The following is a 23706-nucleotide window of genomic DNA, read 5'->3' as shown; positions in this document are numbered from 1 at the left end:
TTCTGCTAAGTGGTCAGTGTTAATCAAGTTAGTGGTCAGTGTTAGTGCTTAAGTTAGTGCTTAAGTTTCAGAAGTGTTAGTAGTCAGTGTTAATCAAATTAGTGGTCAGTGTTAGTGGTCAGTCTTAATCAGGTTAGTGCTCAAGTGTTAGTCTTAGTGGTCAGTATTGTACTTTGCATTTGAACTGAATTTTAGTTTCAACTGTCTCCTAAGTACTTTGCATTTCAGAGCTTCTTTATACTTAAAAATTGTCACATTTGTACAATAACATTTCAGATTTTCTGCATTACACTTTCTAGTTTCTTCATCTTACAATCACACAAATCCCCTGCTAAGCAATGCAACCACGGCATATACCACAACACTGGCAAGAATCACAAGTACAAGAAACTGATCTAATTTTTCCCTAGTTTTTCTCTGCTCATCTATTTTTTTCCTCTCTTTCTTCAACCTCTGAATCTCCAGTTCCTTCTCAAACATACTAACTTGCAGCTTCTTGTTATCATCTGCAAGCTTGCGAATAACAAGCCTTGATCTCCCCTGCCATGCATCATCCATCCAACTCAAATACCCATAGGAGTTTAGCCTCTGTCCATTTCAATTGCAGAAACACATTCAGTACAAAATTTGGACATGGCAAAATTCAGTGAAACAAGCAAAATTCAGTGAAACCAAATCGGATACCTCATATGGACAACTCAAAAAACGTCGTCCTGCATCAAATCCTTCATTGCACACTCTCACAACAGGCGTCAGTTTGTAGCCACATTCAGCCTTATGACCTTGGCGATTTTCATTTGCACTGTTCTCCCCTCCCTACAAATCACGCGTGCAATCAGACACAAAAATCCACGGCAACAAAACGATGAAAGGACACACCTTCATGGATTTTTTGGAGCCAAATGTAAGCTCGGAGCTCATTCTCCACTCGCAATCCATGTTGCTGCTGCCGCCGGCGTAGTTGAGGCTGCCGGTGTGGTTGATGCTGTCGCCGTGGTTGATGCTGTCGCCGTGGTTGAGGCCGCCGTTCCGACCGCCTACCATGGTCGCACGACGGGATCTGGCCGTCGTTCCCTCCATGGTCGCACGAGAAGGGCGGCCGCCGCGCCGCAACAGCTAGGGATCTGGAGAAAGAAATTGGGGATACAGAGGAGTTGGCGGCGGGTCAGTTTCAATTAAACTGGGGGGTTATCTGCAAAAAATGCCATGACACAGTAGACCGACCCAGGCGTGCGTGGAAGCCCATGTGTACACTTTGCATGCGAGTTGGGCCTAAATGAGTCCGCATCAGAGTTACTAGAGTTACTGTATGACTTTTATGGGGTTTTTTGTTTGTGTATGAATCTGTTACCGCCACGCAAGTTTGTGTACCCAGCTGTAATTAACTCTTAACGAAACCATATTGCAATTAGCAATGTGCGTCCCGACCCACATCTCCCGTTGCGCCCCTCTCCCGAAAGGAAACCACCCACTCCGCATGCCCCACTCATTGCTCCCACGCCCCACTTTGCCCCTCCCCCTTCCCATCCGACGACCCTGCCCGCGCCACCGGCGAACATGGCATGCCACCGCGGCGCCGCCCTGTTTCTACTGCGCTCCTCCTCGCCGTTGTTGACGCCGTCGGCGGAGGCGCAGGAAGCATCATCTGATGAGGCCCAGCTGCCGCCGCGCCCTCTCATCATCCAGCTGCCGACCGCAGAGGAGAAGAGGGCCGCTGTCGAGGCACCCACTACTGCGGAGCTGCGGTGCGCAAGCTGGAGGATGGCGGGGGAAGCCACGAGCCCCGCACGACCGTCGCCCCGAGCGCTAATCCGGAGCCACCCACCACACACCACAGCTGCTTCACCACCGACGGCCGCCACTTCACCGGGCTGCGGTGCCACCGCGCCCGGAGCCAAGCCTTCGTGAGCCCCGCGCGGCCGCCGCCCCGTCCCGACCACTGAGCTGGAGCCCAACTTCCGGGATCCACTTCACGTCCGTCTCCTTCACTGGTGCCGCTGCTTCCACTAATTGGCCGTCATGCGTTTGCTGCCAATGATTCGAGAAGACGAGCCAGCAAGTGGCGGTGATGACACTGCGAGTTCACGATGTACGGTACGATAGCATAGCACAATTCATGGTTAATATCCTTTCCTGAGAAATAGTCTTCTTACATTTGTTTCATCCATGGAGGTTGATTTTGCAGAACATACACACAGGAAGCCTTTCTCATCCTTTCTCATCTTTCTCGACCGAATTAGGGAAACGCCCGCATTGCAGCTACCAAAATCACAACTAATCATCACTCCACCCGCAATGGATATTTCTTCTGAAGATATCTAGTGTGCTGGTCTTACAAATTCGTTATAGCCGCAGGTAAGGGAAATGGCACAACCAGCGGCATTGCAAATACATTGCAAGTCTGCACTAAGATCATTGGCTCATGACTCACTTTCTGTTCTGAAAGTATACTTGTCTGCTTCCTTTTTGTGTTTATTTCTCTTTATTTTTGCACTTTGGTAACTTGGAGCAGTCATTAGTTCTATTATTTTCTTCAGCTGAGAAGCCCAAATATGCTCTACATAATGACAAATAAAATCACCTAAAACAAATTGACATATCTTCTGTCCCCAATCCAACATATATTTATTCTCTCTGTTTTATCTAATTATGCTGGGAAAGGGGGATCTGAACTAAATTCTCTCAGTAGATTGGCTACCATATCTCATATATGAGAATCTAAACAGTTTACATATCTAATCCAATATGTTTAGGAAAAACTGGCCTTGATTCTGAAATGGATAATCTAATATTAAGGCAAGTTTTTTAGCAAAGTGAGTATGTTGCATAAGATCTGCTATGTGCCATCATGCAAATACATTGCCTCAAAGTTCGCGGTGTTAATCTTTTTACAAAAGGCAACTTGCTAGGATTGGTTCCCAGTCGAGGAAGCGATGCACACGAGGGCATGCTTGCAGGAGAAGAGGATCCCCAAGCCTTCTTAGTGGTACGAATTGATGTTTTGTTGCACAAAGGTCTATTTCATTTCTTTAAGGACACTTGAATCTTTGATTTTTTATTTCCCACATCTGGTCGCTTGAAGGAGATGTCCATCCTTGATCACTAGCTACCTTATGGTTCAAGTATTGCACTAAGTTATTTCTAAACATTGGCCGAGTGATGAAATAAATGAACCAACATTTCTTTATGCACCTAACTACAAAAATATATGCGTGTTGCTGTTTTCTTGATCTTCTGTTTCAAGTTTTCGCATCAGTTTTTAATTCTTAAATGATTTTGGCAATTGCATCAGCATCATCATTATATGTGCTTCCTCTTACGTCTTAACCGTGTCTATTTCATTCACACCATATAACATTGCATTGGTTTGATGTCTCTATCAGAAGATAACAACATGGAAGAAAAGGCGTGGTTCTCTGTCGACTGGATTCAGTGATGATAGAATTTTGGTTTAGTTAGAATATGTTGGTCGAGAGATATTGCAAGGGGTGTGTAGTGAATTCTGAACAACACTAAAGCAGGATAATATCATCGACCAAACAGGAACCGTATTCATATCATATCCTGGACGTGGTGGTGGTAGGTGATTGCATCAGGACTGACTGGTGAAGACAACAATGTCGATTGTGTTGTTGCAGTAGAGTAGTGATCTAATACTCATCGGAACATGCTTGTCCTAATATAACAAGTTGTGATTGTTCTAATATAACACACTTGCTTGATTTGTGTCTTACAGAGTTAGTGTGTCCAAGAATCAGTGGATAGCAGCAGGTCTCAGTAGACCATTTTCTACAACACTAACTTCCATAGCAATTCATACAACATTCACGGTATACACAAGTTATATTCTTTCCATATGTTGCCATTGTTTGTTGATCCCACAAGCTTAAGTTGGTTTACAACTTCCTAATGGTGTACATGATGTTTATCAGACAATAATTCTATCAAGGTGGATTGAGGAACCAAGGGGCGTAATACAATAGTGAAAAAAGGATAAAAGTTCGAACACTAATGAAGCATAGTTTCGTTGAGGGTAAGATTTTAAAATGTGAGAACAGACACAAAAAATGCTTATGGTTTAATTATCTGTATGTATTTTGATGTAAGATGATTCTTCAAACTTTTCTGGGTAAAGATGTAATATGCAATATTATTTTTAATTGCGTGACAGCTTGCCAAAGATACATATGATATTGAGTCTAATATTGTTTGCAATCAAATTTCTTGGTAGTTTTCATCCAAGAAAGACACGCTTTGGTATTCCTAGCCGCAGGCACACTCTTTTGGCGACTCTTCCCTCTTGGATGCTCCTGGACACCGGTATGCTCCTCTGGGTCACTTTTCACTCTTCAACTCATGAAGGGGGTCTAGAATTTCAACCTTTGTAGGTTAAATTGTATGTGTGGAAACAATTGTTGTCATCTATTTTGCAGATATTAAAACCCAAAATTTTGAAAGCTCATATGTGTGCATGAGACAAGTAGTAAGATGCATTTGATGTTGCTTTGATATTACCCCATAGAAGTGTCCCAAATTAATACTCCCTCCGTCCCATAATATAAGAACACTTTTCAAGGTAAAAAAAATTGAAAAACATTCTTATATTATGGGACAAAGGGAGTAACATATTTAGTCGCCCAGTGAGGAGAAAAATCTTACATGTGTTCATCAAAGATGTGTTGTGATGTATTGAATCTTGATATGCTTTTATGTAAGTTTGCATAGTGCATGGAATGTACCCCAAATCGGTGCACATGTTTATGATTTGTGTACTAAAATTTTGGACGTGCATTGCACGTGCAAGCTTACTATTATACAAAGAAAAGAAGGCAGCAGGCAACAGTTTACCATGAGCAAGTGTGGCAAGCACAAGCACCTGCTTCTTCCTTACTGGGTGTGCGAGATGGTTCGTTCATTGACTTCGAGCCTACTGTATCGATGGTAATTATATCAACAGTAATGTCTTTCCTTTCGTCTTCTGTCATAGGTATATGTACGGCTGCAACCTCAGTGAGTACTCACCATCGGACCGAACATATGAGTGTTCAATGCAATAAGCAAACGGTGACAACGGTTCCTGACATGCAAGTACGCACAACTATACTTGAGAGATTATCAGGACTTCCATTTATGTGCTCAGTTATATGTGACGTGTTCCAAATAGAGGGAGTGTACTCCTGCATCAAATGCATTGACTATATGTTTCTTGTTACAAATTTCTATTTACAGGCGGAGGATCATAATCCAGGTGCAACTCTGACCGGAACCGGGGAACTTTTCCCGACGAACACACCAGTTCATGATCATGGGAATGAAAATTCAAATGGTGCTCATGGTTGGTATGCCCGACTGTCTGATGAGAAAAGAGCGGAATACAACCAGAAGTGTCATACATTATACCCGCTTTATAATTCAGCACCATTGAATTGTCAATTTCCAGGATGCATTTACTTCTATCTATCATGACATTCTGCACGCTCTCCTTAGATGGCACTGCACAATTACAACTAATAATTATGAGCCCTCCAATCTAAATGAATCACAGGAAATGTAGAGTTTTAGTAAGAGTCAGTGGGAGCATTCTACATGCCATCGTCAAGAAAAGAGGGAACAATCAATATTATAGAATACTAAAGTGGGTAAATTGTTGTTCTGCTTTGTTCTCCAAACAGATCTCTTCCTTGGTATAAATTTATGATGTGTACTCAATCTGTTGTATTAATAAGTATCACACTGGAATTAGCCTGTCCAATAGCTTAATATATTTTACAATAGATTTCACTTTTTGTTTTTTTTATTCTAAAGAAAAAAAATACTTAATGTTAGTATATCCTAGACCTTTTCATTTGAACTCCATGATTCCCTAATAGATATAACAGTTATCTTGTTTCAGTTAGGAGAAAAAATGAATTTGTTTGTCCGACCTTACATAATCTCTAAATATTGCGGTCGTATCTTATAACTTATCTTTTAGTTTCTCTTTGCCACTAAGCACAACATTTTTTGTAGGCTACCAAGCATTGGCATACTACTTATAATCTTCCTATCATGTTATGCAAAAGGTGAATCTGTACTCATTAAACTTTGTTAAATAGTAGGTCCTCCTAACTGTATGCCAAAATCTAATTATTTCTCTGTGTCTATAGTATGTTAGTCCAGCAAAATGGATGTTCTTGAGTATGAAATTTTGCTGGCTGGTTAAGATTTGATTTATAGTTATTAGTAGCATTTCAGGTAGGTGTAGTTCTTGCTAAGTTTTTTTACACGATTCTGAATTGATAATAGACTAAAATCTCGAGATAATTGATAGGACCAAGGTACGTATTGTTTATAATGACTCGTGTTATGATAATGCAAGATAGATTAGAAAGAGAGTGCATGAATCATTTCGATAGAATATTAAAAACTTACATATGCACTTGTTCATATGTAAGTATCCATAGGGACCTGCCTTATGTCTCTGTGTGTGTGTGCGCGCGCGTGTGTGTATGTGTGCGTGTGCGTGTGCGTGTGCGTGTGCGTGTGTGTGTGTTATTCCATCCACGAAGTCGCCACCAAGAACGGTTCACTGATAGTATCAGCGTGCATGTTTCCATCCCGAGTGGAGCTCAGGTTATTAATCAACATGGAGGCGTGCCTTAGCCTGGATCCCAACAAGATCATCGGGAGCTTCGGGAAATTTGAGACGCCCGTTCTCCATGTGGCCAACGCCAACTAGCTACAGGCATTGCGCCGGCCTCGGCAGGGGTCGGTCAAGCCCAATGTGAGTTACCAATCTTCTTAAATTAGAGTGTCGTAATTGATTTACTTATTATCATAGCAATATGCTTGGATGGTAGTAATTCATGACGGGATTAACAGTACCCCGTCACAGAAACTTCTACATTCAGTTACAAGGACTACTTATGTCTAGTTAAACATGTTACAAACCTAACTGATTGCTTGATAGTTATTATTTGAACTGCTGATATATATAGCTTAATCTAGAGTAAACAAGCCATATAATTGCTGTTCTTAGCACTGCATTGATAAGCACCCCATTCTTTGAAAATTTTGAATTTTATCTTATTTTAAGTTTGGATACCAGCACCATTTTGGGACAGCTTTCATGAAATGGCTAGGTTGAGCCAAGCTGGAAAATATGAGGATTTTCTCCAAGCAGGACCTGAGCTCAATGCACCAAGAACAACATCAATTGAAGCAACACTTCATGTATATATATAATGTATTGTGAGCCTTGGATCGAGCTCATGTGTGAGGCTAATGTATTGTGAGCCTTTTACTTTGAAATGTGTGATAATGATGTGACAGAGTTATGGATTGTGGACAGCAAATTTATGTGACAATTCTGTAATATGGTGCCTAATTAAGTGTAGATCTGATTATTTGGTTTTTGAACATGTGGAGTACCCATGATGGCCTGACAATGCCCAAATGATGCCAATTTTTTTTGTCTAATATAATACTGATAATTCTGGTAAGTTTTAGATAGATTTGAAAATAACTTTAAATTTAGTTCAGTTTTGGTCAAATTTTGATTAAAATGCATTTTTTCAGAACAATTTGAAGAATTCTGTCAAATCAAAAGTAATATAATTATCTTTCTGGTCAAGTTTCATACATTTTTGCCTGAAGGAATTAAAAATACCCTCAATTTTCTTTTCCAGCCACATTTTTGGTGAAATTGTGACCAAGTGTTCACGAATATTCAATTTTTTTCTTTGTAAGATCAACACGAATATACTTATGAATGTGTAAGTTCAGAAATTTTTCCTCACAGATATAAAAATAACTTTAAAGTACATTTTCAGGTGCAATATTTGACCAAAAAATGATGTTATCCAGAAAGTATGTTACCAAGTGCAGCTATACCACTTGTTCCTTCATGGTTGATTATAATATATCTGCCCTTGTGGACGTTGTACGGTTGAAATGGACAGCTAATTTCTTGGACCCCTAAGAAAGGGCTCACTTCTCGGACGTTAAAGCTATGCATGCATGGTCCAAAACTTTCTCGGACGTTAAAGCTATGCATGCATGGTCCAAAACTTCCTGCCCCAGTCCACACTCCAAAATTAGTTGAAGCTATGCATGCATGGTCCAAAACTTCTTGTCCGAGTCCACAGTCTAAAATTACTGCGCGAGTCCGTCGACGAAGGATTGTAGCCAGCCACCTTTGTCTATAAAATGGCGAACCTGCAATGCGAGTTTATCTACTACCCTTATAACCACGAAGAAACCTTTGCCTACGATTCAGAGGTAATGTCGCACGAGATCCTATTATGGAATTTTGATCATTTGGTCACTCAAAGTACAATCATTGAGCTATACTATAGATCATGATTCCTATCAACCCACTAAAAAAAGTGTACACTATTAATGCAGATGGATGTTCTTGATATGGAGCATGGCTCGCTCACCAGTAGTATTTCTAATTTAATTTGCACTCTTGCTCTAAAAATTATCTTTAGCTAACGATCAACATCAAACTGACTTACATTTTTTAGATGTTTCGGGAGTGGTCATGTATGTTGGTGCTCTTGAGACAGATTGCTATGCTGCAGATGGCATGAGAGAAGTAGCAATAGTTGCGGGCAATCGCAATATAATTTTTCTCAGAGTTTTTGGAAACACACTTAAGCTATACGAGGAAGATCTCTAGCAAGCAGAGTTCAACAATGTTGTTCTTCAGGCCTCCGACATGGAGGTTGATCATACATCGAGTAAGTTTATTACTTTGATTTTATTAGCATCTGATGTTTCTTACCATCATATTAAGTATCTATGAATGTATATTAGGGTCCCTTCTTGGGACGGACGCATCCACAATCACGTTCGAACACTTCCCGGCACCCTCTGATGGTCCGACGCGCTGTGATTTAGACGGTAACTCTTCATGTACATACTTTTTTTGCAAGTGCATTGTTCTGTTATGTCCCACTAAATCTAATTATGTTTGTCTCAGATGTTAGGAAGTGCGTGCGTCGAGACCCCTCTATTGGGGAGGTTGGTGCTGATTCGATGGGAACATTAAATAAAGGTCAGCGAGAAATTACGCGAGCGCGTCGAACTGGCTGAAGAACCTAAAGCAAATAAACAAATATGGTAGAGCCAAAGATGATGAAAATTATTGGCCGGGCTAGGCAGGCGCGGAAGGGTCCTCTTAGATCAAGCCTAGGTGCTGAAGGGTGCTTCTTCAGTGTAGTGTTGGTTACCGCGAGGAGCTTGAAACTTAGTCATATTTTGCTTGGTCTTTAAGATTTTTATTTTGCCACTATATTTACTCATTTGTATTTTTTGTTGGTCATATTTTGCTTGGTCTTTGAAAAAAGAAGTCTGGGGCGAAATATCAACTCAGCCTACGAATCCGCAAAAAAACTCAGCCTACGAATCGCCCGCAAATATGAAAAGGAAAAAGGGACTCGGCCTACGAATCGCCCGCAAATATTTTCTGGTGCAACCAAACTATCTTTATATGCATGTTATTCTGACATATACTTGTATATTAGTCGAGACGTGCATTTGCACGTGCACGCTTACTAGTCTAGTTAAGTTGAACCATTTCTGTTCTCTTGGCTGGACGCAAATAGTTCATCGGAATGAACTGTATGCCCTCTATCGCACACACCTTGATCTGGCTGACCGTTTCTATTGTGTTGCCCAATCGAAAACCATTCATCCGAGTGAACTGTATGACGTATATCGCATACACCTTGATCTGGCTGACCGTTTCTGTTGTCTTTGCTCATTACAAACAGTTCATTGGGGTGAACTGCATGCCGAATATCGCAAACACCTTCATCCGGCATCCCGTTTCTGTTGTTAAGCTCATCACAAACAGATCATTCGAGTGAACTGTATGCCACGCATCGCTCGCAAACATTTTGTATATTTTTTGATAGTTTTATTACATCACCATTTGCGATTAATGCACCGCACACAATTTCGTCGAAGGGTCTCTAATTGTGGTGCCGCGTTAGCAGCATCCTGTAGTAGTGGTTCTTCTAGTTTTCGCGATAATCATGATGATGATCTTAAAGTGATTGGTGTAACTCCTATTGAATCTTTATTTTCTAATATAAAACTTGATAAAGAAGGGACTCGATATGAGTCAACTTTAGCTAGAAGGCTTCCCAATAATTTGGAGGGTGAAGATCTCAATGGAAAATTTAATAAAAGTGGGATTGGCAAGGTCAAAACTTTAACTAGTGATGAGCCCACTCTTTTGGATTTCAAGGAATTTATTTATGATAATTGTTCTTTGATGGATTGTATTTCCATGTTGCAATCCATGCTTAATTCACCTCATACTTGAATTAAAATAAGGCTTTTACTAAACATATCATTGATGCTATAATGAAATCTTTTGAAAAAAACTTGAGTTGGAAGTTTCAATCCCTTGAAAGATTTATGATGAATGGGTACCTACTATTAAGATTAAGATTAAATATTATGAGTGCAATGCTTTGTGTGATTTGGGTGCTAGCGTTTCCACTATTTCAAAAACTTTATGTGATGTGCTCGGTTTCCATAAACTTGATGTTTGTTCCTTAGATTTGCACTTAGCGGATTCCACTATTAAGAAACCTATGGGAAGAATTAACGATGTTCTTCTTGTTGCCAATAGGAATTATGTGCCCGTAGATTTTATTGTGGTTTATATAGATTGCAATCCTACATGCCCTATTATTCTTGGTAGACCTTTCCTTAGAATGATTGGTGCAATTTTTGATATGAAAGTAGGAAACATTAGATTTCAATTTCCATTAAGGAAGGGCATGGAACACTTTCAAGAAATAAAATTAAGTTTCCATATGAATCTATTATGAGGGCTACTTATGGATTGTACCAAAGATGACAATGCCTAGATCTATGCATTATGCCTACCTAGGGGCATAAACCAATAGCGCTTGTTGGGAGGCAACCCAATTTTATTATTATATTTTTGCTTTTGTTTTTCAATAAATATACAATTATACTTCTCTTATGATTGTGTTTTAGTCTTTTTATTCGTGTTTGTGCCAAGTAAGATCTTTGGGATGGTTTGGAAAATTGTTGATTTGATTCTGTGAGAAAACAAAAACTTTTGCGCCCAGTAACAGAATTGATCTGATCTGCTGGAGTGACAAAAAATTCTGAATTTTTTCCAGCTTATTTATATATAAATTTCCCATGTTTTCCTAATTTTTCAGAATTTTTGCAAGTACAGAAGTTTGGCTAAAGTCCAGATTACTACAAACTTGACATATTCTGTTTTCATTGTGTTGTTTGCTTATTTTGATGAATCTATGGGTAGTATCGTGGGGTGTGAACCATGGGTAAGTTAGAATAAAGTAGATATAACACCGATATAAATGGTAATGAGTTTACAACAGTACCTAAAAGTGGTTATTTGCTTTGTTTCACTAACAGATCTCACGGGTTTTCTGTTGAGTTTTGTGTTGTGAAGTTTCAAGTTTTGGGTGAAGTTTTGATGGACTACGGAATAAGGAGTGGCAAGAGCCTAAGCTTGGGGATACCCAAGCCACCCCACGGTAATATTTAAGGACAACCAAGCATCTAAGCTTGGGGATGCCCCGGATGGCATCCCCTCTTTTGTCTTCAGTCCATCGGTAAAATTACTTGAGGCTATATTTTTATTCACCACATGATATGTGTTTTGCTTGGAGTGTCTTGTATTATATGAGTCTTTGCTTTTTAGTTTGCCACAATCATCCTTGCTGTACAAACCTTTTGAGAGGGACACACATTAATTGTGAATTTATTAGAATACTCTATGTGCTTCACTTATATCTTTTGACCTAGGTAGTTGCTCTAGTGCTTCACTTATATCTTTTTAGAGAACGGCGGTGGTTTATTTTGTAGTGTAGCGACCCGACCTCAAACGGTCAAGCCTTTGTGTATCTGTGCCATCCCTGGATCAGTATGTTGGCACACACAGTACATCAATGTATATATCAAAGTGCAATCACATGTATAAATAACATAAAACTAATATATACCTCATAAGTCTCAGCGAAAACAATCATACAGGTGTGGAGTCCCATCAACGCCATCGACAAGTTGTGTGTAGACCGTAACCCTATACCATACTCTTACTCGTTGTAGAAATCCTGCAACATGATACATTGCAGCCGTGTAGGTCAGTACATTGAATGTACCGGCAAGATCACTGTAAGAAAAACAGATGATAAAACTATACTATATGCAGTATGGCTTTGTGGCTCTGGGTCTGAGTTTTGTTTGCGTAAAAGCTGGTTTTATTTTTCCTACATCAAAGTAATATCAGGAGTATGTACTACAGAGTTCTCTACTATGACATGGTTCCGCCAACCGATGTCTCACAGCCCAAATCATCATAAGTTGCCAACAATTATGTTATCAGTCTGGTATTGAGAGTTTCGAGATAGATCCAAGTCTAGAGGCTCAATTTGTCCGTAACCGGGGACACGGCTAATTGATTAGGTTTTAACCCTCTGCAGAGGTTTGTACACCTTACCCGCAAGATTCGATCCCTCCCTTTTCGTCCTCACACTTCAGATCGTTTGAGAGCAGGACGATCGCAACATGGTCTTCCGAAGAGTTCCTCTGACCACTGTCCGGTGCCCATCCAATCCTACCGTAGCTCTACATCTGCTGGCACCGTCCCAGCCAGAGTCACCACTAGGGTCAACCAAGCCAGAGCCCATAGTGACTTGCGGTTGCACATGTAAGCTTCCGGGCATGAAGTATTATTCCGTCTCTTAGAGCCTGGGTGGAGCTTTCCGCATGATATCATGGCGATTCTCCAGAATCACTGAGTACTGGGCGCACCATATACCCTTCTTAACCATTCTCCACCCAGAGGTATATTGAATTCTTGTCTTGAGTCTTGAAGTCTTAAGGTCTTGTAGATGCAGGCCTTGTAGATGCCATCTTGAAGTTGTCGTCATCGACGTAGAGTCCTCCTTCTCACACCACTCACGAACACTCATACCAATCCCCGTCTACGATAGCGTAGCATAATATAAACAATGTTCCCGGGTCTTGGTAACAGGGGTGTTGGTTCCTACCTCATGCATTCTACTCAACTACAAGAAGTCAATATATCTACTGGAGGGATTATGACTGGTGACCCTAAATGCAATAAAAACATAGGTATGGATAACATGGTCAAAGTGAACTTGCCTGGTAAGTTGATGAAGATAATAACGCTCTTGGAATCTTTGATAAACTATTTGTCACTCCGAGAGAATCTATATAGTCAAACATTGTATTCACATAAGCAATAATCCTAGCAAACAATCACTGGTGCGCGTCGGTCCTAAACAAACGGTTTTTAACCCCTTTCCGCAACGACATTTGGAACCGTCGCCAAGTGAGTATGGGCGATAGGGGGGGGGGGTCCTTCCCACACGACCCAGAAATCGTCGGGGATAGGGCCCCTACAGTACTCCTACTCGTTTCTGCTTGCATTGCCATCGCAGTCGGTATTCTGTGGCGCTACGTTTACGATGCGCGGCCCATCACAAACGGTTCACTATAATAGAACGTGTATGATGCGCGGCCCATCACAAACGGTTCACCGTTAAGAAGATTAGCTAATTGTTGTACGAGTGTCGGACAGGATTACGAAACGTCGGACCGTCGTAACATCGTCGTACACGACAACTATCGCACACACTATTCTGTGGTACAACGTTTACGATGCATACTTCATCAGAAACAGTTCATGGTTGCGAATCGTGTACATAAGGCAACTAACACAAACGTTTAGTTTGCCCGCACCGTTCGTGATATTGTCTGACATCGCACACGCTTTGCAAACGGCAACTGTGTGCATGCTTGCACACGTTTCCTCTCTGTGAACCATCCCGGATTATGGTGCATATCGCAAACATTTGTGTTTTACCAACCGTGTGTGCCGTAACAACCTGGAGAGCGTAATTTCACCGTAATTTAATTGCTGCTTTTCCAAATTGTACCGGATTTGGATTTGAATTTGAATTTGAATGTATGCTACAGCTTTATTCATATCCATCAGGTTCAAACAACCAATGCATTATTCGATTCATAGGTACATATGTTCAAGAATTACATAAGAACCAAATAAAGAATGATGAACCACAGTTGTGTACTTGTACTATTAAAGACGGTAAAGAAAGAGGCGAAATATATTCTGGTTGCTGAAAAAGGTGAAGCGGAATGCCCATATTGTGCCCTCCTCCATGTAGAAGGCACGCACGACTCTAGTCCAACCCCTTGTGATGGCCGACCGCCCATTCTTCACGGTCTTCATGAAAACATCTAGATAATCATCGTGTTCTGGTAGAAATACTTTATCCTTTGCATGCCCACCAATCATGTAGTTTGAGAGGTAATCTTGAGTAAACTGCTTTGGCAACCACTGCAAAGGAAAAAGATTCAGACATTGTCATCTAACACAACTCATTATGGGCAGTAAAAAGAAGGCTGCAGATTTCTTACTTACCATCCTGCAGTTCGCTATTGTCTTGGATAAAGTGTAAACAAATAGTTTAATTGCCATCTTTGGACCCATTTTACTAACAATCTTTATCAGCTTCCTCACTTGATGCTGGTTCATCGATATCTCATTGCCCCATACGCAGAAAGGGTCGAAACGCGCATCTTTACCAATGGCATATGTACCTAAAAGTACCAAGTTAATATTAGAAGCTAAACAACAATTGCACAATGATGTAGTACAACACTCTTTTATAATATGTCTATATACATCCGTATGTGGTAGTCCATTTGAAATATCTAAAAAGAAAAATATTTAGGAACGGAGGGAGTATCTTATAACATCCAATATACTCACATATTAGATGAATTAACATATTATATTATGGGCCGGAAGGAGTTTAGTTCATTCTTACAAATTATCGGCTGATTAACTGCTGCTGTATCCATGGGTTACAGTTAGTTTGAGCTAGTTCAGGCTCAAATAGCCCTAAAGTATATCTAAACATGAGGGCTAGTTTGAGCTAGTTGCATCTATAACCCACCCAAAAAAACTATCCAACCCAAGAGGTGATAATTGTAGCTAGTTCTCCTAGTGCATTTATTGTCAATCTAACCTTGCCATCCAAACAACTCTTTGGATGGAGTTAGTTCAGGGTTAGTAATGAGCTAGAAACTAACTCTAACCTCTAGCTAAGTTGAGTATCCAAACAGGGCTGTGTTATTGCTGTTGCTGCCGCTGCTCTTCTATGTATATCTAGACATCATTACACTACTGGAATTAGCTTATTTGCCGTCTGCCAACTCTTTGCCGTCCGCTTGCTGACAGTAAAGAAGGTCTTTGCCGTCAGCCACACGAAAACGAACGGCAAAGATATGGCTGATGGCAAACAAGGTCTTTGCCATCAGCCAGTTCTTTGCCGTCCACTGGCTGACGACAAAGAATCTTTGCCGTCCGCTAGCAGACGGCAAAGAGGTGGGTGGGTCCAGGTATTGTTTAACCAACTCAAGCCCACCGGCCCCACCTCTTTGCCGACCGTTGGCTGACGGCAAAGAGGCGGGTACGTTAACGGCCGTCCCGCCCCCGTCCTCTGTCTCTTCTCTCCACTCTCTCATTTCCTCCCCACCTACACCCGCGCCGCCGCCGCCGCCCCGTCTGCCGTAGCCGGCCGCCCGCCGCCCCGCACCCCTCCCCTGCGCCCCCGACCTCCACCGCACCCCCGCCGCCCCTTCCACGTCGCCCCGCCCCCCCGCCCCTCCGTCGCCATCCCCCACCCACACCGGCCCGCGCCGCCGCTGCCGACCCCGTCCGGCGTAGCCGGCCGCCCCGCCACCTCGCACCCCTCCCCGACCTCCACCGTGGCCCCGCCGCCTCTTCCACGTCGGCCAGCCACGCCACGGCCGTCCCCGCCCTGTCGCCGTCCCTGCCCCATCCCGCCGCGGCCGTCCGGCCTCCCCCTCCACCGGGTCGCCGCCTCCTCCAGCAGCCGCCGCAGCCGTCCGGCCTCCCCCTCCACCAGGTGAGCTCCTCCCCCTTTTTTGTTTAATTAGTTTCTTTTTGTTTCTTTTAGTTTAGTTTCTGTTTTAGTTATAGTTTTAGTTTTAGTTTAGTTTAGTTTATTTTAGATTAGTTTAATTTAGATTAGTTTTAGTTTTAGTTTATTTTAGATTAGTTTTAGTTTTAGTTTAGAAGAAGTAGAAGGAGGAGGGAGGAACAGGAGGGAGAAGAAGAAAGAAGAAAAGAAGAAGAAGAGGAAAAAGGAGAAGAAGAAGAAGAAGAAGAAGAGGAGGAGGAGGAGGAGGATAAGAAAGAAGAAGAAGAAGAAGAAGAAGAAGAAGAAAGAGGAGAGGAGGAGAAGAAGAAGAAGAAGAAAGAGGAGAGGAGGAGAAGAAGAAGAAGAAGAAAGAGGAGAGGAGGAGAAGAAGAAGAAGAGAAGAAGAAAAGGAAAAAAGAGACCCCAACCCGACCCCCGACACCTCGGCACGACACCCCGAACCCGACCCCCGACCCCCGACACCCTGACACCACACCCCGACCCCGACCCCGACCCCGACCAACCGACACCCTGACACCACACCCCGACCCACACCCCGACCCCGATCCCGACACCCTGACACCCCGACCCCGACACGACACCCCGGCACGACACCCCGACCCTGACACCCCGACACCCTGACACCACACCCCAACCACCGACACCCCGACACCTGACACCCCGACCACCAACACCCTGATACCACACCCACCCTTACCCCCGACCCCGACACCCTAACACCACACCCCGACCCACACCCCGACCCCGACCCTGATACCCTGACACCCTGACACCCCGACCCCGACACGACACCCCGACCCCGACACCCCGACACCCTGACACCACACCTCGACCCCTATATATTTGTGTTGATCGGGTGTATTTTTATTATGTTCATGATTATGATACACTTAAATTATATACATATTATTATGTTCATGTCAGGTATCCACATTTTTTATGTTGTACTAATTTCGTTTACTTTTTGTCATTGCAGGTGTTGACAGGATGCTGGGCAAGGGTCCAGAGCGCCCCGATCCTCCTGCGAGCACTACTGGGAGGGGTGGTTCCATTATTCCAGCCCAGCCCCTCCGGAGAGCGCTGCTAGACAGTATGCAGACAACTATGGCGGGCGCTTCTTCTTCGGCTGGGAGAGGTCGGGGGAGGACGAAGAAGGCTGGTAGAGGTGGACGTGGCAGCGGGAGAGGTAGGAAGGCTGTTACGCCTTCCTTGCCGCCACCCTCAGCTGATTCACCCGACCACAGGACTGCTCCGTCTGACGTGGACCTGTCTCGGACTCCGGTCCATGAGCCTCCGGTCGCTGATCCTTCGCCCCACCAGACTCGGGTCGTCGATCCTTCGCCCCACGTGAGTTCGGTCCCAGAGTCTTCGTCCCAGAAGACTCCGGTCACGGGGTCTTCGTCCCACGAGACTTCGGAGGCTAGTGGCCCGGAGGATGGTAGCGAGGACACCTTTTTAGATGATAGCTATAGTGACGACGAGCTGGTTGAGAAGGGAAAGAAGGTCTACAAGCGTGGCTGTACAAAGCTCCCGCCCGTGCCGACGACCCCCGACCAGAGGTGGTTGATTGCGTCTAAAGGGTTGAAGTAAGTGCATTTACTATTTTTAACCTTTTGCCTTCATGTTCCTTCAAATTAATATCTAATGCGTTGGCCTTGTCATACTGCAGGGGCTGGGTACGCCCCCGTGGTGTCCGCAGGCCCAACCAGGTCCTTGGTGTGCTTTGCCGGCAGCACTTCCCTGGGTGGGTCACGTTGCCCGGTGAGGGTCAGGCTCCACATCTAGCACTGACCTGGGAGCTATACTCGGTTGCCCCGGCCCCGCCGGAGGAGAGGGTCGACGGTGTCTTGTGCAAGACGGTGGCTGACATTGTGTTCCCTCGGTTTTGGGTAATTTCTCCTTTACGGAATTAAAAATCAACACTACCTAGTGATTGTACTAATCAGTGTTGTCTTGTTTGATTGCAGACCTTCTACAGGGTTCAAGAGGGAGAGCAAGAGGCCGCGTGTATGGTTGTCGAAACCGAGTGCAAGCGCCTACTTCAGAACTTAAGGCACGAGGCTCGGGTGCAGGCTGTTCGAGACTACTACGCCTCGAAGGGTATTAGGAGGGGCAAGAAGAAGTGTCGTGGCAAGTTTCTGAGTAAGGAGAAGTACATGCAGGTAATTACCTATTCTTAAGGCCTTGAACTTAGTTTTCTTGATTTGATTCGTAGGCGTAGCGCTGAAATTTCTCTTGACTCACTTAGGTGCCCCCGAGACGGTGTGTGGATAAGATGGAATGTTGGGAGGCGTTGGTGGATGCGTGGCGCTCTCCCCAATGGAAAGTCAAACACCAAAGGGCCAAGGATAAGCGCGACCAAATGGAAGGTGTGCCACACCATCAAGGGAGCTCCAACCTGTTTGAGTACGGGGATAACTGGGTATGTGGTTTGCTACATGATTCATGCAATTCATTCTTCATGCTAGCATTTATCCCTTCCAAAATGACTTAATTAATATGCTTAGTTAGTTAAAAAATGGCATAACTACCTTGGATAGTTCATTTATGACATATTTAGCTCTAAAATGACATAATAACCTTAGATAGCTCTATAAAATGACTTAATTAATATGCTTAGTTAGTTAAAAAATGGCATAACTACCTTGGATAGTTCATTTATGACATATTTAGCTCTAAAATGACATAATAACCTTAGATAGCTCTTAAAATGACTTAATTAATATGCTTAGTTAGTTAAAAAATGGCATAACTACCTTGGATAGTTCATTTATGACATATTTATCTCTAAAATGACATAATAACCTTAGATAGCTCTATAAAATGACTTATTGGAAATGATATTTGGTGTTGCATGGCTCCCGACAAGCATTGACCACTCCTTCTGCCAATGCCGGAACCCCGACCGGTCCTTCACCTCCGTCTGGCACTGGCGCAGCCCCGACCATTCTTACACCTCCGTGATAACGGTATTTTTCTTCTTATTTAGCGTGTTTAGTCCATTTATGACATAATTTAGCCTATTTAGTCCACAAATGACATAATAAGATGAAGAAAATCAAGGAAGAGGAAGGAAAGAAGGAATAGGAAGAAAAGAAGAAGAAGAAGAAGAAGAAGGAGGAGGAGAAGAAGTCTAGAAGAACAAGAAGATCTTCTTCTTCTAGTCTTCTTCTTCTTCTTCTTCTCCTTCTTCTTCTTCTTCTTCTTCTTCTTCTTCTTATTCCTTCTTTCTTCTTCTTCTTCTTCTTCTTCTTCTTCTTCTTCTTCTTCTTCTTCTTCTTCTTCTTCTTCTTCTTCTTCTTCTTCTTCTTCTTCTTCTTCTTCTTCTTCTTCTTCTTCTTCTTCTTCTTCTTCTTCTTCTTCTTCTTCTTCTTCTTCTTCTTCTTCTCCTTCTTCTAGAAGAAGAAGACTAGAAGAAGAAGAAGATCTTCTTCTTCTCCTTCTCCTTCTCCTTCTTCTCCTTCTCCTTCTTATCCTTCTCCTTATTTAGCCTAGTTAGTCCACAAATGACATAATAAGTTGAAGAAAATCCAGGGAGAGGAAGAAAAGAAGGAATATGAAGAAAAGAAGAAGAAGAAAAAGAAGAAGAAGAAGTTCTTCTTCTAGTCTTCTTCTTCTTCTTCTTCTAGTGTTCTTCTTCTTCTTCATATCTCATAATATGCTTAGTTAGGTCAAAAATGGCATAATTAGCTAGGTAAGCTCAAAAATGGCATTTTTCTTCTTATTTAGCCTAGCTTCTTCTTCTAGTTTTCTTCTTCTTCTCCAAAATGAAGTTAGCTCTAAGTTATATCAAAAATGTGTAGCGACCCGACCTCAGACGGTCAAGTCTCTGTGCTTAAGTGTCATCCCTGGATCGGTATGCTGACACACACAGTACTCGAGGATTTATAACAGAGGTAAATCACATGTATAAAGTAACGTAAATACTATTACGTCAATCCATATAGCGGAAGTAACAAAGGTTGTGGATTCCCATCAACACCAACGGCAAAGTTGAGTGTAGAAATCGTAACCCTAACGTATCACTTACTCGTCGTAAGATTCCCGCAACATGAGACGTTGCAGCCACAAGGGTCAGTACATTGAATGTACTGGCAAATTCACACCATAGGATAATGATGAATAAAGGCTATCACTACATGCATATTTGGCTGGTGGAAAAGCTCTATGGTTATAATGTTTTTGTGAAAGCCAATTTTTCCCTACTGCAAAGGAATATATTTTATTTAACTACAAAAGTTGATTGATAAATATTGAGAAGGTTCCTCCAACTCAATCCCCAAATAATAATCATTAACCCAATCAAATTAATTTAAATAGAGTGTTGGGAACAACATGATAATCCAAGAACCAAAGACTCAAAATTGTCCATAACCGGGGACATGGCTAACCATGATTAGTTTGTACACTCTGCAGAGGTTTGCGCACTTTTCCCCACAAGACTCGATCTCCTCCATTTGATTTCTCGCACTACATGGTGTTTGAGAAACGGATGACCGAGACACAGTCTTTCAGAAACAATAACTCTTTACTCCGGGTGGACAGTTACACCTACTTTCCATCAATACTCATATACTCCATCCTTATCCTTGATAGTGTCGGTCTTCTCAGATTTTCAGGAAAATTCCTTCTCTGGCCCTTTCGGTAGCGGCATAACCTTTTCCTTAATTCTTCTGTCCTTTCATCTTGGTAGGATTCTTCCGAGACTGGGTCTTCATAGCTGACGGGTCTGACACCAATACTAAACAACTATCGATCTCATGGGGGTTAACAATTTATGGTTTCTTCTACAGAAAACGGGTCTGGGTTGAACCTCACCGTATGTCCTACGACTGGAAACAACTGCCTTGTACAGAGGAAAATACTTATACCATTCTAGGGTTTAAACAAGGTTTTTTTATCGTCGTCTCTCTACTATAGGTAAGTCACTCAGATTTACCATCCCACATAGCAAGGCGAATAATAAGGGTAAGTCGGTATGGTGATCAATCCATCCCGCACCCAAATCATTACCCTGTATATGGTTTAGTGAATCTCGCATTCTAACACTCGGTCATCCTCACAAGCATTGCAGAATTTCTCTTGTCGACGAACCAATGTTCGGATAAATCCATGGATTATGCAAGCCAAACAAAAATCTATCGTTCCTTCACAACTCTCAGGTTTTGCGTTACTCCTATAAGATCGTCTGTCGATAAAAGTCATAACTTCTTCCAGGGTTTTTCCTTCAGCAAGAGTGTGCTTGCTTCTTGGCAGGTCCTGGGCATGTGGGTTATGGCCCATCTCATCACTTGTAAACCTTGAACTCATCATCGGGGAAACTGATCCTTAATCCAACGTCAAACTTCCTAGTATTCTTAAATCCATCCAATTGTACTGTCTTCCTTCCTTCTATTGGCACCAAACTAGGACATGATTACTCAGACTTATCATGGAATTTCCATTGATCCATATTTCCAACATCATACCACCTTTATATCCAATAGTAATTCATCTCTTCATCCTCGTGGGATATCCCACATACCGAGATAAAACTTATACTTATGAAATCCATACTCCACTTCGTGGAACATCATTATCCTTTCCAGGGGAATATTGGCCATCTCTGCATGGCACTTTTCAACTGGGAAACATGAAACACGTCATGAACTCCTGACAGTCCTTCGGGTGACTCCAACTTGTTGGCCACTTTTCCCATACGCTCCAAAACTCGGTATGGTCCTACAAAACTCGGGGCTAACTTTTCCTTAACTCCAAATCGTTTAACTCCTCGCAGAGGTGGCACACGAAGATATACCCTGTCTCCGATTTCATAGACTACCTCCTTGCATTTTGAGTCTGCATAACTCTTCTGCCTGGATTGAGCTACCTTCAGTCTATCTCGAATCAACTTAACCCTCTCTTCTGACTCTTTGATCAAATCTGGTCCAAACAACTGAGGATCTCCAACTTCATCCCACATCAACGGTGTCCTGCACCGTCTCCCATACAAAGCTTCGAAAGGGGCCATCTTCAAACTGGCTTGGTAACTGTTGTTGTATGAGAACTCCGCGTAAGGCAAATTATTATCCCAACCGGATCCATAATCTAATGCACAAGCTCTCAACATGTCCTCCAGAATCTGATTGACTCTCTCGATATGTCCATCTGTCCGCGGATGAAAAGCTATACTAAACTCTAGCCTGGTACCCAAAGTCTGATGCAACTAATGCCAAAACTTTGAGGTAAACAGTGTTCCTCTATCTGATACGATGGTCCTCGGAACTCCATGCAGACATACGATCCTGGTCATATATATCTTGGCCAACTTCGCACTTGTATAGGTGGTTTTCACGGGGATAAAGTGAGCCACTTTGGTTAAGCGAATCAACTACTACCCAGATAGAATCATATCCCGACCTCAGACGGTCAAGTCTCTGTGCTTAAGTGTCATCCCTGCATCGGTATGCTAACACACACAGTACTCGAGGATTTATAACAGAGGTAAATCACATGTATAAAGTAACGTAAATACTATTACCTCAATCCATATAGCGGAAGTAACAAAGGTTGTGGATTCCCATCAACACCAACGGTAAAGTTGAGTGTAGAAATCGTAACCCTAACGTATTACTTACTCGTCGTAAGATTCCTGCAACATGAGACGTTGCAGCCACAAGGGTCTGTATATTGAATGTACTGGCAAATCACACCATAGGATAATGATGAATAAAGGCTATCACTACATGCATATTTGGCTGGTGGAAAAGCTCTCTGGTTATAATGTTTTTGCGAAAAGCTAATTTTTCCCAACTGCAAAAGAATATATTTTATTTAACTACAAAAGCTGATTGATAAATATTGAGAAGGTTCCTCCAACTCAATCCCAAAATAATAATCATTAACCTAATCAAATTAATTTAAATAGAGTGTTGGGATCAACATGATAATCCAAGAACCAGAGACTCAAAATTGTCCATAACCAGGGACACGGCTAACCATGATTAGTTTGTACACTCTGCAGAGGTTTGCGCACTTTTCCCCACAAGACTCGATCTCCTCCGTTTGATTTCTCGCACTACATGGTGTTTGAGAAACGGATGACCGAGACACAGTCTTTCAGAAACAATAAATCTTTACTCTAGCCCACCTCTTCAAGAGGTCATGTAACCTACTCAACTATGCTAGAGCCCATAATAGCTTGTGGCTGCACACAGAAGTTTCTAGCATGAATAACCTTATGATCCCTTTGAGCCTGGGTGGCATTCATAGGGTGATCACACGGGTCCTCCGGGATCCCCTTGGGCAAGCACTGGGTTCTCCAGGTGCCCGGGCATACCACTGGGTACTCCAGGGTGCCCCAACCAATCCACCCAGATGTGTGTTAAAGTAACCACCTTAAGTTGAACCATTAATTAACATCCTCACATCTGTCATGGAAATTCACTCAAACCCAATCCACGTCTACGAGCATAGCATAGCAATATAAGCATAACGTAGTACCTCCCAAGGGTTGAATGCAAGTCAATAGGTTCCTACCTCATCAACTACTTCCCCATACCCACATGTTATCAAATCCTAACCATGAATGTTTGAGGGTGAATCTAATGCATAAAAAACTGGGTATGAAAGGGATATGATCAAAGTGTGAACTTGCCTGCAATGTTGATGAAGATGATTCGCACTCAACACTCTTGATAGATCTACT

The 23706-nt window shown here is 42.5% G+C and overlaps 1 long non-coding RNA gene across 9 annotated transcripts; it reads left to right on the top strand.

Moving 5' to 3' along the window:
- Positions 1-1462: 1462 nt before the first annotated feature.
- Positions 1463-7398, top strand: LOC109768061 (uncharacterized). 9 transcript variants are annotated; one of them, XR_012202361.1, is made up of 13 exons: positions 1467-2094; positions 2186-2355; positions 2754-2813; positions 2898-2986; positions 3737-3830; positions 3933-4033; positions 4232-4320; positions 4805-4906; positions 4988-5088; positions 5230-5335; positions 6010-6062; positions 6613-6763; positions 7088-7398. It is a non-coding gene; the product is annotated as an uncharacterized lncRNA (long non-coding RNA). The 9 variants fall into 9 exon arrangements; XR_012202366.1 differs by having other exon boundaries at positions 1489-2089; positions 2173-2355; XR_012202365.1 differs by having other exon boundaries at positions 1492-2094; positions 2173-2355.
- Positions 7399-23706: the final 16308 nt, after the last annotated feature.

The sequence above is a fragment of the Aegilops tauschii genome, chromosome 2, assembly GCF_002575655.3.
Source record: "Aegilops tauschii subsp. strangulata cultivar AL8/78 chromosome 2, Aet v6.0, whole genome shotgun sequence".
Taxonomy (NCBI): Eukaryota; Viridiplantae; Streptophyta; class Magnoliopsida; order Poales; family Poaceae; genus Aegilops; species Aegilops tauschii.
Note: the sequence above shows the minus strand (reverse complement) of the source record. Positions and strands in the feature narration are given on the sequence as shown.